The sequence below is a fragment of the Dama dama genome, chromosome 5 (assembly GCF_033118175.1).
Source record: "Dama dama isolate Ldn47 chromosome 5, ASM3311817v1, whole genome shotgun sequence".
Classification (NCBI taxonomy): domain Eukaryota; kingdom Metazoa; phylum Chordata; class Mammalia; order Artiodactyla; family Cervidae; genus Dama; species Dama dama.
In genome coordinates, this window is record NC_083685.1 from 21,020,360 (window position 1) to 21,039,127 (window position 18,768).

The window sequence follows — 18,768 nt, forward strand, 5'->3', positions numbered from 1 at the left end:
AAACCTTCCTTGCCCAACTCTAACAACTAAATCTCTCCCAGAGGATCCTGTTCCGGACTCTCCTAGTTGATAGTTTATTGGTTGTCTTATTGCAACAAAGGAGACTAGATATTTTTAAAAATTCTAAGCTGTTGCCTTTTTTTTTTAAAGGAAAGTTTTGTGATAGTTTATTGTTTCAAGAGAATCGAACTGTTTTTGTTGCTATATATATTTTTTTTTTTTTTTAAACCGGGGGTTCCTCCTTCCTTTATAAGGTTTTCTCCTTCCTTTCCACAGTTTTTTAGACCTAGAAAAATGATCTTCTTGTTCAACCCACAGATTGATTGAAATCTTAAGAATTACTTTTAAATCAGCAAAGTAAAACCGTTTCTTTGTAAAAATTAAAACATCACAGAGATGGCCAATGTCTTTGACTACAGCCCTCTGTTCCCAGAGATAACAACCGTGTATAACCTTCTAGATCTTTAAAAATGTTTTTATGCCAATGTGTACTTGTATTATCTTCGGCTGTTTTAACAAGTATGCATTCACTCTAGCTTTCAGTTCTTAGCATAGGATGCATTCAATTATTTTGCAGAACTGCTGCATCATGTTCCATAGTTTGAGGACACCATAGTTTATTTAACCATTTCCTGAATTGATGGCAATTTATTTACATTTAAAATAGCTTTTTTGGTTGTTCTCTACTGAAATTTTAGTGAAGGGAGCACAAATCTACACTTACTACAGAGACTAAGTGTTTATGATGGACGTTCTCTTTGGTTCAGAAATTTACATGTGGGGACAACCCCCCCACCTTGTAATTCTGATTCTGTTTTAAAGACTCTGTTTTAATTGTGACTCCTGTTTTAAAGTCCTGTGACCTTGAGGAAGACATTTAATCACTCTAAGCCTGAGTTTTCTTTTCTATAAGTAGTGATAATATCTGCTCTATTTACTTCATCAAGTTCAGTGATATGATGTGTGTGAAAGTCTTTGTAGAGTATAAAGTAGTATATAATGTTGATTTTGTGATCTGAAGGGATTTTTAAATTTGCACTACAATTTATATTTCCTTCTTTGGCTAGATATGTATGTAATAAAATACTACAGCTAGCCAACTTTGCTGTTTAGTTTCTAATTTTGTCATATTTTTATCAAGTACCCTTTAGACTTCTGAAAGAGTATTTTACAAAGCATATTTTTCATAGTGTTTTACATGCTTTGAAAAATAAGGCATAAAAATTAGTTGACTGTGAATAAAGCATCAGCAAATTGAACACTACATAAAACACTCATAATATGTAAACAGAACTTCCTAGTGATGTAAATTTGTTTGTGTTTTTCTGTAGCAGCAACAGATTCAGGTTAGTTTTTATGTCCTTTGAGTACAATGGATTCTTACTGAATTTGCCAGAGGTATCAACAGTTTTAACAGTTTTTATACATATTCAATAATGTGATGGTTATCATATTAAGATGTAAAGGGCACAATTAAGAGGTATGTAGGTATTTTTTCCTTTTATTCAGATGTACATGAATGTTTCTAGCATGGCCACCAAAATCAGCTTGCCCCTGTTCTCTTCTAGTTTAAGTATGGGGGCAGAAGGGATCAGAAATTAAACACAATCATGCAGCTGCTCCTATAATCACAAACTAGTATCTGCTATGAAAGTGAGGTAGTATTGGCTATGAGAAGGTATTTAAAAAGGGACCACATTTTAGATTGCAGAGATAGGACCCAGGAAAGACTTTTTTGCAAAAATAAGCTTTGAGCTGAGATCTGAAGGGTGAGTAGGCGTCAGTGTAGAATGAGATGGGGGATAATTTTCCAGGCAGGGGAACGGCATGTGAGAAGGCCCAGAAGGGGAAAAGCTTTGCCCATTCTGGGAACTGAAAGAATGACTTGTGGATAGATTATGGTGGGTGAGGGGCAAGTGTGGCTAGGCAGGGGGCCAAATCATGTAGGGTCTTGTAGGGCAGGTTAAGGTTTATTTTATCCTGAGTGAAATGGGAAACCATTACAAAGGTTGGGTTTTAAACAGGGGAATGACTTAATCAGATTTGCATTTTTAAACAACCACTCCAGCTGCTGCTACCTGCAGAATGTGGGAGTGGAGAGTGAAAGTGGGGAAGCCCAGGTAGGCGATGTCAGAGGTCTTTCTAGAAGAGAGATGGTCTTTCCCTTCTAGTTCACATTAACTTCAAACTACCAGCTAAACTAAGGTCAAAATAGATATTTGCTTGTAAAAATAAATAATTTTTTATTTTCAAAAAATAGGCATAAAGATGCACTTTTTAATGCAAAACACACGTATGTTAAACTATTCATACTATGCTTAACAGAATAGGATCAGAGAGAGTCTAAATTTGGGATATTTAACATATTTTTGGTAAGTTTTGTCAAAGCAGGAATACATGAAATAAGAGTGAGGTGAGGTTCTAAAATGAAAAGAAGGGAAATATTTTAAATGCTATTGGCTAAAAAAAAAGAATAACAGAAAAAAGATACTAGATAAAAAAATTGAGAAAGCAACTGGGCACACAATGAGTATATAATATTTATAGCTTTCTGAGTACTAATAATAACTTTTTCAGAAACTAAAATGGAAAAACAAACAAAAAAGCAGGCTCTGATCACAATGCAACAAAAACCACGAAACAGGTAAACACTGCTTCATCAAGACAAGTGCGACTGACCTGCCTGGAAGAGACCAAACAATACCTTGAAAGATGAGAAAGAATGTCTTAAACTGAAGGATAGGCCATATCCCTGGATGTGATGTTTGAATGCTGTAGAGATCCCCTTTTTCAGGTGAACTGGACAGAATAGTGAGTAATGAGCTAGAACAAGCTAATTGTTTAAACATATTGTAGAACCAATTGTGTTTAAACAGTGTCACACTAGCTTCAGAGTATCTGGACAGGTCACTGGAACCTGTTCAACACCCCAAAGATAAACTGTATATGGAAGTGTAGTAAGTGACAAACCATCACAAATGCCCTCCAAATCAGAGAAGATATGGAAGTAAATATTAAACATCTGGGCTGGACTTCCTTGATGGTCCAGTGGTTAAAACTTTTATTTTCTAATGTAGGAGGTATGGGTTTGATCCCTGGTCAGGGATCCCATATGCCTCAGGGCCTAAAACATAAAAACAAAACATAAAACAGAAGCAATACTGTAACAAATTCAATGAAGACTTAAAATAATTCCCACATTAAAAAAAAAACTTTAAAAAAATAGGGGAACATCTGGAAAAAGGAGTTCTCTATGCCGAGGTGAACAGAGCACAGGCTTAGCGATCCGACAGGCTTGAACTGGAATTTAAGTAAGGAAAATGATACCCACAATACAGGTGTTGAGAGAGAAAGAGGTACAGGTCCTGGTACCCACGAGACATTCAGATTTGTTATTAGTTAAAATTTGTATTGGACTACATAAACATTGAAAACTTCTTTAAGAAGAAAGGAAAAATGAAATCCTAGGATCAAAAGCCAAACCACAAAGTAGAAAAATAGTTGTGACAAATGTAAGTGAAGAGTTAATATCTACAACACGTAAAGAACTCACACAAATCAATGAGAAAATGAAAATCCACACACATGGTTGCAGGATGTGGCTCGATAGTTTAATGGATAGAGATATAATTTGACATTTAGAAAGATGTATAATCTCACTAATAAGTAATTTGTAATTGTTCCTGTAGAAAAGTAAGACTGTATTCTCAATAGCAACAAAACCAGAAGACATTTAAGAGTAACACACAAATGTACAGAAGCTCTATGAAAAAAGTAGAAACCTTTACCTGAAGAATTGAAAAGCTAACCCAAATAAGTGGACAGACATTACATGCTTTGGAAAGGGATGGCATCTTTGTAAAGATTGCAGTACTCTACAAATTAAACTGTAACTTCAATGTAATTCTAGTTGAAATCCCAGTGAGACTTACTTTTGGACACTTGATAAATTGCTTCTAAAATTTGTCCAGAGGACTAAATGTGCTCGAGTGGCCAAGAAATTTTTCAAGTGGAAAATACTGATGAAGGATTTGCTATGCCAGATATCAAAACATACTGTAATGGTACAGTTATGTAAATGGTGAGTACAGGAATAGAGAGGTTGGTACATGGAACAAAGTAGAGCCAGTAACCCATTTATATACAGAGGAATTTATTATATAATAAAGTTGGTATTTTGAAACAGTTGAGTTGGATACATAGGATATAATGTTGGATACATTGTAGAGGGGTAAATGACTATTTTGGAAAGAAAGATTCTACTTCCCCATATTCAAAATGGCTTATTTGAGTTAAAGAATGAGCTTAAAGACAAAAACACCTGTAAAAGTATAAGAAGAAAATATAAGAGAATTTATTATGTTGGAAAATAAGTTTCTAGGGTAAGCAGTTTATTAATACGTAAGACCAAGGCCCCAAATCATAAAGAAGAGACTGATAAGTTTGAACATCATCAAAGCTGATATTTCTGTGTGATGTAAAAACATTATAAGTTGACAGACTAGGGGAAAAGTTCTGGGATCATGTATAAACAAACAAACAAAAAAAGCCACTTCCCTGGTGGCTCGGATGGTAAAGCGTCTGCCTACAATGTGGGAGACCCGGGTTCAATTCCTGGGTCGGGAAGAGCTCCTGGAGAAGGAAATAGCAACCCACTCCAGTACTCTTGCCTGGAAAATCCCAGGTCAGAGGAGACAGAGGAGCCTGGTAGACTACAGTCCATGGGGTCCCAAAGAGTTGAACATGACTGAGCGACCTCACAAACAAACAAAGGATAATAGAATTGACATAGTTAAGAAATGAATGGAGGATGTGAATAGTTCTCATTTAATAGTTCTTATAGAGAAATGAAAGTGTCAAAGCGATGACAGGAAATTCAGCCTCACTTGTGATTAGGGAAATGGAAATTAAAACGGTGAGATTTTATAGAGGAGGTAATGGCTTTCAGGCAAGTTAAAATGCTATCCAAGTATGTAGAAGAAAAGCTACCTGATACAGTCTTTGTTGTTCAGTTGGTAAGTTGTGTCCGACTCTTTGTGACCCCGTGGACTGCAGCATCCCAGGCTTCCCTGTCCTTCACCATCTCCCAGAGTTTGCTCAAGCTTGTGTCCACTGAGTTGGTGATGCCATCCAACCATCTCATCCTGTGTCACCCCTTCTCCTCCTTCCCTCAATCGTTCCCAACATCAGGGTCTTTTCCAGTGAGTTGGCTCTTCGCATCACGTGGCCCAAAGTATTAGAGCTTCAGCATCAGTCCTTCCAGTGACTATTCAGGGTTGATTTCCTTTAGAATTGACTGAAATTAGTTTTCCCTTTCCCTATGACAATTTGGTTAAACCTATCAAAATTTTAAAAACACCCATATGCTTTCATTCAGCAGATACACTTCAGGGAATTGGGGATATTCTAATAAGAGGATACAAGTTAAAGTTAGTATGAATGAAATCTGTCACAGTATCACTTATAAAGAGGAAAAGCTGAAGATGAATGCAGAAAAAGTTTGTTGCCTCTACACTATGGAATGTTAGGTAGCTTTTAAAAAGAAAGGCAGATTTGTATGTGTTGACATAGCCTGGATGGATATCCAGAATATATTTTTGAGCAAGTTTAATTCCATTTTTTGTAAGATAGAAAACAAAATAACAATGTGTGTGGCTGTGTGTGTGTGTTCTGAATGAAAATAGAGATAAGTCTAGAAAGATAAGTGGAAAAGGAGGAGTGGAGGAGAATAGGGAGATTGAATTTTTGTTTCTGGGACTGATTTTATATTTATTTTACATGCTTTTGGATTGTTGTAGTTTTTTTTTTAAACAGTATTTACTTCTTTAATGAAGATGTTACGATTTCTCATTTAGTAAAGGCCCGAATTTAGAAAGTTTTAAGACCTAGTACTTAATGTGGGTGTAGCAAAAATGTCACACACTTACGTTACATTGGCTATATGTATCAAGAGCCTTAAAAGTTATCATAGTCATTGATGTAGCAACCACCTAGAAACCATCAAAGGAATATTTTTAAATACAGAGAGGTTTTATGTATAAAAGATACATATTATAGAATTATTTTTAAGGGTGCATTTGCAGGCTGGTTAAGTTATCCACTGGGTAATATATTATTGGCTATTAAAATATTTATGAAGAAAATGTATTAAAGTGCTTATGACAGTGTTAAGTGAAGAAAATCAGGATACAAAATTGCATACATTATATGCTTAAAACTCTTATTAAACAGAAGTCCCAATTGCCCTCCACAAAAGTCTATGATGGTAAAATGTCTGGAGGAAATTAAATGAAAATCTTAAAAATTGTGGACTTTGGGTAGTAGGATGTTGGAACATTCAAGTTTTTTTACTTTTTCATTTTTCAGGATTATATGTCATTGCATCTATCAATTTATCAATTTGTTATTTCATTTGTAATGGAGCATTTACTTTTTAAAAGTACATCATATCTAGGACATTTGTTAGCTGCATGGTTAATAGATGTATACACTTTAAAAATACATCTGTCATATATTAAAGTATCCTCTAAAGTGAATGTTTTTTGAGTGGTATATTTGTTGCTCCCAGCTTTTGGAGGAAGTTTTCTTCTTAGCAATATGAAGAATACAAGTAGTTCTCATTTCTCATAACTGTAGAACAAATGCAGAAACTTAAACATGGGCCCTGGGATTTACTAGTTTGACTCTTGTTAACTCTTTGTGTTTCTAACACACACATCAGGTTGTAAAGCACACTGCCTTTCACCGAGTCAGGGCAAGTAGGATTTAGCCACGGGACCAGGGGCAGAAGCATGAGGAGCCTGATTAGTGACTTGGCAGAGTGGAGCTCAAGGTACCTCGGGCCATGAAGTGTGGGTGAACTGAAGGGGTTATGCCCAAGGGCAGGTAGATTTGCTCCCTTGCCAAGTGTTCCGTGGACCTGCAGGATTCTGTGGATGTGGCGTAGCGTGGGGCTTAGTGGAGGACAAAGCTGAAGAAGTGTGATAGTAGAGAGGAGGTTGCGGACTTGGAAGGGCTCTGGGAGCACAAAAGAAAGGGTCATACAGAATCCAGAAGTGAGGGTAAGCTTTCTAGAGGCAGTGATGTCTGGTGGTGAGACCTGAAGGTAATTGGAGGGAACAGCAAGTGTGATGGGTCAGAGGTAAAAGGAACGTGGTCAGGGGATGGGGGTAGTGGTTCAGGCCTAGGAGCAGACTAGATCTGGGGAGCCTGAAGAAGTTTGGTTTGGTTGGAACTAGATTTGGAGTGAGCAATGGTGAGAGATGAACCAGAAGTAAATAGTAGCTCACACTGATCAGAGTTTAAAAGTCATATGAATAAATTTGAAAACTACACTGAGAATTAATGGAACCCATTGAAAAGCTTTAAGCAGGATAATGAACATCCCATTTTGCATTTTAGAAAGATTACATGACAGTGGATAATGGATTAGAGGAAGTCAGGCATGGAGGCTTTGTAGTGTCCTGGGGGAGGATGGTGGCCTGAATGACAGCTGAGTGTAGGTGAGGTGGGTGGATAAATTCAGGAGCAACTGGGAAGATAAGACTTTGTGAGCAGGAGGAAGGTTGATGGTAACCAGCTTCTGGCTTAGGCTGTTCAGTGACCAGTGGACCCATTTACTACAGCTGAGAACAGAGTTGACTTTGTTGAGGAGATAACAGACTGAGTTTTGAATGTGCTGACAGAACAGGGATGTAAAGAAACTACATGTCACTTGTAGGTTCTTCCTGAGAGAATTTGCAAAGAATGATTTTATGCTGCAAATACATACTTTGCTCTATGAATGAGTGCTCTATATAAATCCATTATTAAAAACAGTGTTTCTGTGGTAACTATTTTTTGGAATATAGTTACACATCTATATATTATTTAAGTTTGGGAGTATCTGTCTAGCTTAGACTGGACTGTTGATGTCTTCCATGTGGAGTTATTTAAGTCTGCATGACCCTGACTTTGAGTAATACTGTGCCTTTTGCGCTAGACTGTCTCTGAGCAGGTGATGGTGCTGTAGTCAGTTATCCTGTTGTCAGTTATGGCTGAATAATTGGAGTGATTTCTACTGATGTTTCCATACTGGTCTGTTCCGCACAGAGGTAGGCCAGGACACAGTGGTGCTGAGTCTGTATCCATCTGCAAGTGCTCACCTGGCCACTGGAAGTTGTCCTAGTCCATTTAAACTGCTGTGACAAAATGTCACAGACCAGGTGGCTCCAACAACAAATATTTACTTTTCATGGTTCTGGAGGCTGGGAAATCCAAGATCAATGAACTGGTAGATTTAGTGTTTGATGAGGTCCTGCCTGGTAGCTCAGCTGTTAAAGAATCCACCTGCCATCCAGGAGACCCTGGTTTGATCCCTTGTCGGGAAGATCCGCTGGAGAAGGGATAGGCTACCCACTCCAGTATTCTTGGGTTTCCCTGGTGGCTCAGCTGGTAAAGAAATCTGTTTGCAATGTGGGAGACCTGGGTTCAATCCCTGGGTTGGGAAGATCCTCTGGAGAAGGGAAAGGCTACCCACTCCAGTATTCTGGCCTGGAGAATTCCATGGACTGTATAGTCTGTGGGGACGCAAAGAGTTGGACACGACTGAGCGACTTTCGTGTATATTTTGTGAGGTCCTGCCTCCTGGTTCATAGACGCCATCTTGCTGTGTCCTCACGTGGCAGAGGGGCGGGGGAGCTCTTGGGGTCTCTTTTATAAGGACACGCATCCCATCGTGAGGGCTCCACCCTCATGAGCTAATCTCCTCCTAAGGGCTCCACCTCCTAACACCATTACACTGGGGTTGAGGTTTCAATATCTGAATTTTGAGGGGACACAAACATTCAGGGTCTCGCAGAAGTATAGATAGAGGTTGGAGAGTCATTCACAGTGTCCTCCCATCACGGCTGGCATGGCGGCTGTGGCTGGGTGCCAATGTGTAAACCAGAGTGAGGTGAGGCCCAGAGCAGAGCTGGGGGGTGGTCCATCTAGGAAGAGGTAGGGGAGATGGGGGCCTGTGGAAGAACTCATCAGAGAGGAGGAGGATGTCTTCACCAGAGAGCATTTGGTTAAAGGAAAAAAACGTGTTTGAAGTGGCAGGGGGATCTCTGAGGAGGCTGCCATGGCACCCCACACTGTATCTTGGCTGAGGCCTGCTGGTGTCTGGAGTGTCGCAGGAGCCAGCGCAGCTCTCTCTGCCTGTGTCTCTCCGGAGTCACTGTCCCTTTCAGTTCACTTTCTAGACCCAGGCTTTCCACCTCCCAGTTCTGAACTCTCAGGGAAGAGCATCTGACTGGTTCAGCTTAGCTGACCGGGTTCCTGTTGCAGGGCCCACGGGGGCAGATTCTCCAGGTGGTGAAGGCAGATGGGGGGCCTCGGGGGAGGGCGGTGCCCTGGCAGTTGTGGTGAGAGTTCCCAGAACTGATGGGGACAGTAGGTTCTAATGGCTCAGAGATGTGATAAAGAGATAAGGAGTCAACCTAGATTTGGCAAATCAAAGTCATTTAGCCTAGGTGTAAAGAATTACCACAGCTAGCCCACAGCTATGGAGATACTCATGCTATGGAAGAGGTTGGAAGAAGGGAGATTTTTAAAAAAGGAAATGTAACTGGAGTTGTATCAGCAGAATTCAAAGTTTAATTTGAAAAAGCAGTAATTTGTGTTGTTGACACTAAAGCATTTCTACAGCTTTATTCTAACTTGAGAATATGCAGTGTCTCTTGTGTCACCTGATATAAGAAATTCAATAAAGCTGTTCTAGAGCTTATTTATTTTTTATAACCTGCAAGTTGATAAAATAGTCATAGCTTATTTCCACAGCTTATTTTTTGCAATGCCTTCCATAGTAATGTGCCAAATCTTCTGAGGAAGCCCTTGTTCCAGCTAGAGTAATCCTCTGTCCCAAAGGTTATAAATTCTGCCTCTTTAGGTAAATGATAAAATAATTCATTAAAAAAATCTGAACCCTCTTTCCTCAGAGTAAACCCCATTATGGCCCTCTGGCTTTCAAAATTATTTTTAGATGTGCATTTCAAACATGTAGGATTAAGCTTGATAGGATTTAAGAATGTTTCAGTGATTCAAAGTACTTGGCATCAGCCAGCAAACACAAGTCAGGTTTTTAGTTAACCAATATTCAGTAACATATCACTGTATCTCTCTGTCATGATAGAATTAGGACCTTGTGATAAGCCCCCAGACTCACAATTCGGATCGGGGAACCTGCAGAAAGCCAGCTGTACCAATCTTCATGGTGCTTAGTAACTAGTTAGAGGTAGTAATCAACTGTGAAATTTGCTGCAAGTTCTAGTGCTTTAGCCTAAATATCCGTGTAGGTTTATGAGCAAGTGTTTGAGTGCCCTCTGGAGGCCTTATGAACAGTTAAAACACAGACTCCTACAAAAGCTTTTCTTTAACAGCTAGAATTAAGAACCAGTGGACTAGATAGTTGAACTGCTCCGGGTATGAGTAGGGAGCAGAGGGGAGCCAGGATGGAACCCACAGGAATGCTAGTACTTGGGGAGGGGCAGGAGTCTCCATGAGACTGACACCAGTGGGTGTCCTGAGAGTGGAGTTGTAGAAGGGAGTGTCCAGCATGAGCAAGAAGGTGCCAAGAGGAACTTCAGCGGTGTGGTGGTGGGTCTAGGAATGAATGGGAAATGAAAGAATAGAAATCAGGAGACTGAAGTCTTTAAGAAGCCTGGATGGGGAAATGGAGAAAATATATGGCAGCTAGAGATGGCTAAATATTGGTTTTCCTTAAGGTAGAAGAGAGTTTGCGTGGGTTTAAATGCTGAGAGTAGAAAATAAGCAGAGATCAGATGCAGTGAAAGGGTGTGTGTGTTGGGAGGGGGGAGGGGTTGGGGGAAGTTGACTTCAAAGTTCCTGGCTTAGAAGAGTTGTTGGGGAAAATGTTGCCTTTTACAGGGTCTTACACCATTGGAAGATGGTGAATTAGTGATTTTCAGTTCACTGTGGGATGATAGGGAAAGATTCCTGCTATGAGAGAATGTGGAATTGTCATTATGGAAATGGCTCTCATTCAAGCCAAGCAGGAGGTTGAGCTTAAAAAAAAAGATGGAGTGAGGACATACCTTTAGCAGACACTCATTTAGAAAGAAGGAATAAAAGAAGAGGTCAGTGCACCAGCCCCGAGCACTTGTCTCATGCATCCAACCTGGGCTGGTGATCTGTTTCACCCTTGATAATATACATGTTTCGATGCTGTTCTCTCACAACATCCCACCCTCGCCTTCTCCCCCTGGAAGACCCAGAGGGATCAGGTGGAGAGGGAGGTGGGAGGGGGTTCGGGATGGGGAATACATGTAAATCCATGGCTGATTCATGTCAATGTATGGCAAAAACCACTACAATATTGTAAAGTAATTAGCCTCCAACTAATAAAAATAAATGGAAAAAAAATAAAAGTCAGAAGAAAGAAAAAAAAAAAGGTCAAGGCCTGAGGAGAGGTGTGAAAGTGTAGGGAACTGGGGATAGAGGAGATGCATCTAAATTAGTCAGAGTGAAACGTGAACAAGGGCCTTGAGCTCTGAAGGGGAGGGGAGCAGTTTTGTTTTGTTTTTGGCTGCCCTTCGTGGTTTCTGGGATCTTAGTTCCCCAACTAGGGATGGAACCTGGGCCCTCGGCAGTGAAAGTACGGAGTCCTAACCCCTGGACTGCCAGGGAGTTCCTAGGGAACAGTTCTGCAGTGGAGGCATTGTGGGGGTGGGATGTAGTGGTGCAGCGGGTGTGTATGGGGCAGGACCAGGAGGTGTAGAGTGTGCGGGGAGGCCGGCAGAGACAATGGGGAGGCGGAAGTGGTCACAGACCACAGTGGAACAGTTCATGTGGTCACAGTTCCCCAGTGGAACAGACGGAGAGCTTGTCTGTGCTCACCCAGTAACAGTCTGAATAAGTAGTAACTGCAGAAAGAGAATTATATTTGCCTTTGTGCTTTTCAGGTGTAAGATTTAAATCTTGTGTAACTTCTGTGCTCCCTTCTGTTTTTCTCAAAGTGAAAGCATTAGTTGCTTAGTCGTGTCCTGATTCTTCGAAACCCCATGGACTGTAGCCTTCCAGGCTCCTCTGTCCATGGGGTTTTCCAAGCAAGAATACTGGAGTGTGTTGCCATTTCCTTCTCCAGGGGATCTTCCCAAGCGGGATCGAATCGGGTTCTCCTGCATTGCAGGCAGATTTTTTTTTTTTTTTTTTAAACTGTCTGAGCCACCAGGGAAGCCCAGTGAGAGGGAGAATCTGGCCAAATGGAAGAGAATGTTCGGATCTGTTCCTGACATTTGAGGGGACTCTTGCACAAGAAGAGAGTACCTGTGATCAATTTTTGATTTATTATTCTGACAGATGGCCTTTAAATGTACATGATCATTTGCAACCTGAACATTATTTCCCTTCTTTTTGGTAAAACTCATAGGACAGCTACTAGAAGTTGTTTGGTTTCCTTTTTGTAAAATATTTCATTAAGAAAAAATAATAGACTCCTAACTCAGGAGTGCTAAAATTACAGTCTGTTTAAATTTGGAAGGTGAGGGTTGATTTCTGACTTCAGACTGCTCAGTTTTGAATAGTAAGGCATAATATTTAACATGTAAGCTTCTATAAAGGGTAGGGTGGGCAGGCTCCAGCTTACACCCAAGCATGTTTGGTTCCGCAGGACTGGTTTGCAGGCCTCTGAAGGCCTCAGCACTTTTGTCTTTGGCAACCTTTAGCTTGTCATATGTCAAACAAAAACATGTACCCATGTCCCATGCAAAAGTAGCTTATACAGAACTGAGAGTTAAGCTTCATTTGACTAGTTATAGGCATTAAAAATTTATTAACTTTGATTTTACTACGTCCTTTTCATATTTTACATCCAATAACTATTTTTTCAGGTCTCAAAACATTTTCATGGGCCATTAAGATGCTCATAAGCTTTGGGGCCTGTACTGAAGGTTCATAGAGAATGAGACACCCCTCTTCTGCTGAGATGTTGAGGCACGTCTGGCTGGGGTGGACTTGCCAGAAATCTGTTTGTTTGAGGCACTGAGCTACCTCCTGGGAAAACTCCATTCTCAAGGGAGCTGAAGTAACTGCTTTAGTTAGTGCTTTTTTTGTTGTTGTTACAAAGAGCAGAGATCCATTCCATTTTAGGAAACGGGATATGACATTAAGGATGCGCCTGGACCAGAAAGCTGTTGTTCTCTAAGGCAGCTCAGAGAAGCAGTTTTTCCCATCAACAGTAGGGTCTCAGGGCTGCTCTCTTTCCTCTGGCTTATCCTTTCCCCTTATCCCGTCAGTCTTTTTTCTACCTTACTTAGAGTTTCTCCTCCCTCATGACTTTGGTTTGCTGTGGTTGCACGTGGCCACTCCAGCTCCTTTGTATATCCTAACCTTTCAGCTTCATCTCTCACGGCTCATCACCCGGTTCTCAGTATTGTTTAGATTCCTGGGGGAGCGATTGGGAATGTGACTTTGTTGCAGCTTTTACTTGTAGTCCAGGCCGCAGCAGAGGTCGCCGTTAAGCTCGTGGGTCAGGTGTCTGCACCTGCTCTCAGAAGCTGTGGTGATGTGAGATGGAGCAGTCATGTGGTCCATGGCAGCTGGACCTACCCTTAAAGCTGAGGCAGTTGCTGTTAGTAGGATTTGCAGGCCAGCAGGCACCGTGATTGGCATGTATAGTTCAGCAAGGAAGAGAAAACCTGGCCCCTTGTCAAAATCATTTGAAGTCTCTATCCTTTAAAGTATATTCTGTTAACAACCTTCATTCCAAGGCAACGCTTTGTTCATGTAGAGAAACTGAAATCCTTAAATATATTGAAAGCATTTTCATTTTCCCCTTTTGTCCCCATTTTATTCAGTCTCAGATATTGCAGGGTCACTCAGGGCTACCTGTAGAATTCCATTTCTTGTATTAGTGATTTCTGCTGAAATGATAGAGCTGCTTCAGATGGCTGTGAGCAGAGTTGGATAACTCGAACCTCATGTCATTCATATGTTTCCTTCCTCTCCAAGTTCTGAGGAGCTATATAGACATATAGTAACTTAGCACCAGCCCCAGAGTCTCCAAATGAAGTGTCCCATCTGAAGGTCACATGGCAGCGGTGATACCTGACTTCCTCAATATGCCATTAAACTTCCCAAGGAAAAGCAATTTCCCCAAACTTTAAAGTAGGTCTTGGAATCTACACCCAAAGTACTCTTGGCACTTCTAGAAAATAGCAGAGGGGGAGGGAGCAGATGGAATAAATAAGATAATGATAATGATAGCTAACCATGGTTCAGCCCTTAGCATTTCTATTTTAAATACTTGTCATACATTAACTTATTTAACCCTCAAACTATCTTATAATGGTCCCTTACGAGGTCAGGTGCTTTTTCTTATCTTCATTAACCCCATTCTTAACTTCTGAGGTGAAGGCTGCACAGCCAGCATGTGGTAAAACCAAGATATGAACCGACTCAACCCGCCTTCAGTCCCTACTTCTTCAGTACCCTCTCACCTGGAAAATAAGTGAGAAAAACAGTATTGATCCACATACTGATTAAGACTCTTTAGGATTCCAGCCAGTCCCAGAGTCAGTTATTCAGTCTCTCATATGAACCTAGAACTCAAGTGTGGATAAATTCCTAACAAGAGGCTATTTATGATAGTAGGATTCCTGTGTCTTGAAGTGAAGTTGTGTAGACGTGCCTGGCTTTTCCTTTATAGAGTTTCTCGGGTTTTCTCATCCTCTGTTTGGCCCTGCATGCCTTGAATTCCACATTTTAGTATAAGTCCTGATTATAAGAGGGTCAGCTGGGAACCCCATATTTAGAATATCCAGTTCTTTGAAAAGCCTAGTGATCCTCATTCATCCCTGATACACACCTCCTTTTCTGTCCGCATGTTTCTGACCCCGCAGGATCCCAAGGCTCTTGTTGCTCTTCAGCCACAGTGGGCCCTGCCTCTTCCTCGGGAATGTCCTGGGGTTTTTGACTTCTGTCACTGTGGTAAGTGTTCCCCTTGTTTCACCATTTTTGTAGATGGAGAATCACCCTCAACTATTTCTGAACCAAAATGTCTTTGGAGTTCTTTCTAAGCATGTTCCCTTTGGGGCTCAATGAGGAAGCAAGTTTCCCTGACTCATGGTTTTTCTTACACTCTTGCCTGGATCTGGCTTTGACTTCCGTAGACCTTAGACACCCTTCCTTAACTCTGAAGTCAGCAGAAGCATCTTTGTCCCATCTGGGGTTCCTCTTTGTACCTCTGGAGTCTAATTTTCTCAATTTCATGTGAGCCATTAGTTATTAAAGCTTTCCTTTGCCTGTTCCACTTCCCTCTGCTGTCCTGAAGTCCTCTGGATCAGAAACCTGTTTCTGGACCTATGGTCTCCTGGTGTCTTTCCCATTGTTCCTGTCTTCATTGAGATGTCACAACTTGCTTTTGAACTGAGTTTGTTACTCTGTGTGTTTCTGGTGTTTTCTTGTTTACAAAGCCTGAATATCAGTTTTCTCCTTAAATATGAGTTTTTGAAAGTCTTCTTACCTTGGGCAGGATGTTACATCAGTCTCTGTGCAGACATAATTCTGAGAGCATCACATTTCCAGCATTAGCATTTTTTCCTTCATTTTCTTTTGAACCTGTGGATTTGTGATCATTTTTAAATAATTTTTTTTCCTTCTTCAGCTCAACTCTAAGAAGACAACATATATTTTACATAGGACAGATATTTGTTCCTCTTCATTTGGTCATTGTTGAAATCCAGTATATTCCAGTTGAACCCACAGTCTGGATTGCTATGGTTCACATTCATGAGAAAACTTTATGTCCGAGCCATGCACAGCTGGACAGCAGGAGGAAGAACCCTGTCTTGGTAGCTGTTGGCCTGGGGCACGTGACTTCTTGTCTTCCTCCTGCACTGCCAGAAACTGAGTTCTCAGCTCTAGGCCACTCCCAGCCCTGACTTCACTGCCCAGCCGCACGAGAAGCACTGACTGGGTGAGATAAAGGAGTTTCAGTGGCCTCTGTCCTAGTGGGTGTAGCTCCTGTCCCTGGTGAGAAGGGTGAGCCCAGGGGGAGGTGTGGTGTCTTTCTCTTCTTGACTCTGCACGGCCCGGTGGGAGGGCACGGGCTTCTCCTGACCAGCTTGCTCCCCTCCCTCTCCCCGGGTGCTGGATTGATCGCCAGGCCCTGGCCCTGTTTGGAAGCCTGGGCGAGTCTGCCTGGGCACAGCGGCAAAGGAGTTTTCTCTCTACTCGGTCCCTGTCTGTCTCCTTTCTCTCTGGTGCTGACTTGGGTGCCCCCAGCCAGCCTTCTTCATTGTGAGTGGTCAGACCAGAGATACAGGCCTTGGTTTATATGAATTCCTGTTCTGTCCATACTGACTTTGGTCTCAAGTTCAAGGTTTCCACTAACAGAGGGAAAAGAAGGTCTCCATGTGATGTAGTCCCACTGTGAAATGTCGCATCAGGAATGGGCTTCACAGGCCTAGCTAATGATGAAGTGTTCATGTGTGTTGTATTTCCAGTTCAGTCCCATGCTCATTTCTGCCTAGAGTACCTGGGGTTGACAAGTGTTTGCTGAGACCACTGGCTGCATTTGGTAGTTGTCTGCTAGCACATGTTTTTAAAATGACACTGGTCCCCCCTCGGGTGTCAGTCTTCCCTGAATGTTGAAGTTCTGTGTTGTTTGTTGTAACTGTTCCTGGGTCCTTTTTGAGAGTTGGGTGGTGATGCATCTCTAGCCATGCTAATCCTGAATTCTGGCTGCCAGAGAGCGTCCAGCCTGGGATTATGGCAATAGCTAACCCGTGAGCTGCCTTCAAGGTTCGTGCTTCTGAGGGAGCCTGCTACACAGACCTATCTCCCCCAGTCACACTCATGTTGGTTTCCCAAATAAAAAAAGTTACAAGTAGTGACCCAGGTGTAAGCGTAGCCAGAATCTGAGATAGTTAAAGTAGGCAAATTCATAGAAACAGAGCAGAATGGAAGGGGGAGTTGTTCAGCGGGCACAGTGTTTCAGTTTTACTGAAGGTTCTGAAGGTTTACTGAAGGTTTACTGAAGATGGGAAGGTTCTGGAGACGTTTCACGCTAACATGCACGTACTTAACACTGCCATGGACTCTACATTGAAAAATGGTAACGATGGTATGTTTTATTATATGTGTTTTTTTTAACAATTAAAAATTAGAATCCCAAATCTGTAAACTTTTTGACCTGCCAACTGCTATGGCACTCCCAATCCAAGTGTCACTGAGACAGGCCTGTTAAAAATCCACTTTTCATTTCTCTTGAAGTCCCCTGGGTCCAGGCTGTGTGTCTCCTTCCTTTCCTTACCTGGGCCCTTTCTGGTGCTGAGTATCCTCATTGTGTCCTGAGAAGGTTTTGTTTTCAGTCCGCCCATCAGTACTGCTCCTTCTCGAGGGCTAAATGAGATTGAGGCCTCTAAGCCCCATGGTGTGAGTGAGAGTGAGCCTCAGAATGACTAATGCCAGGTCTTACCATCCATTTCGTGGATGAGTGAGCTAAGGCTGAGTGAGCGACCTGTGGTCACACAGCTGTTTAGTGACGGATCAGGAATTTGAACTTAGGACCGCATGCAGGCCCAGTGTTCCACCCACCAAATTATTATGATTCCTAATGTATAGAGATGTTTACACATTTACCAGATAGATAAGATGAACTTGAGCCTTGTATGTGGTACTCAGGTGATACATCACCAAAACAAGTCACACTCTGTCCCGTCCCGAGGGCATTTCTGTGTACAGTGTTCAAGAGCAGGAAAGAGGTGGGGGAGCTCAGAGTGTGAGGAGATGTCACTGCAGTCAGGTGTATTTTAAAATGATCCTTTGAATAGAGGGTCAAGAGGGAAAAGTGCTGGGAGACGCAGGAGACAGATGCGAGGGTGTGAAAGCAGCATTGACTCTGAGCAGAGGAGGAACCCTAATTACAGGGAGAGGCACCGCCGGGGCTCGGGAAGCCTCTGCCTGTGAAATGACATTCTTGGCAAATGAATGCGTGTGTCATGCATTAATTAAAATAAGGGAAATAAGGAAACTCATATTTATTTGGCTTCAGCGAGGCTGCGGGCACCCTGATAAGTACTTTCACACTTATTATCTTCTTTAATTATCACAGCCAAGTGTTGTAGACATTATTATCCATATTTTTACAGATCAGTCTGAGATCAGCCAGGGTCACATAGCGAATGGCAGCAACAGGCCCACACCCTGCTGTGTCTCTTTGTGGGTCATTTTTGTGGGAGGACTTGGCTGGAGGGGAGCGGAGGAGTGCGTCCCTATGTCATACTCTATCTCTGAATCACAGAGGCAGGCAGGCAGTTCTTTGCAGACTTAGAAGAAAACTTGGCATCAGTTGAGACTTCTTTCTCAGTCTCAGAAGAAAACTTGGCATCACTCCCTCCATACTTGTTGCCCTTCTCCAGACCTCATTTCATAGTCTCTGAGATAGTTTCTAGTTAAAGAAAAATCTGGCATGGTTTCTTTTGTCTTTTATCTTTTTTCCATTAGGAGTCATTAGGCCAAGTCACACAAAAAGCAGTCATCCCAAGGACAGAGGGAAAGCGGCTCTCTTCCCTACAGCTCAGTAAAACCCAGAGCTCATGTCCTTGGCCACTGGACTTTTTTAAGGGCGAGGGCAGGGAACCTAGAACTTTTAGTGTGTAGGGCTTCGGGACGTGTGGGCAGGACTAGTGGGTGGGGACAGAGGAGCCCACACACCTGGGGCCCCAAGTAGGAAAGGTGGGTAGGGTGGGGACAGAGTGGCCTCCCTGGGAGATCCTGGCCAAGTGA

At 41.9% G+C, this 18,768-nt stretch overlaps 1 long non-coding RNA gene across 1 annotated transcript in view; it reads left to right on the forward strand.

Annotated features, from left to right (window-relative positions):
• The window catches only part of LOC133056614 (uncharacterized), a 34,424-nt gene that overhangs the window by 1,106 nt on the left and 14,550 nt on the right, over positions 1–18,768 (forward strand). The window lies entirely within an intron of this gene.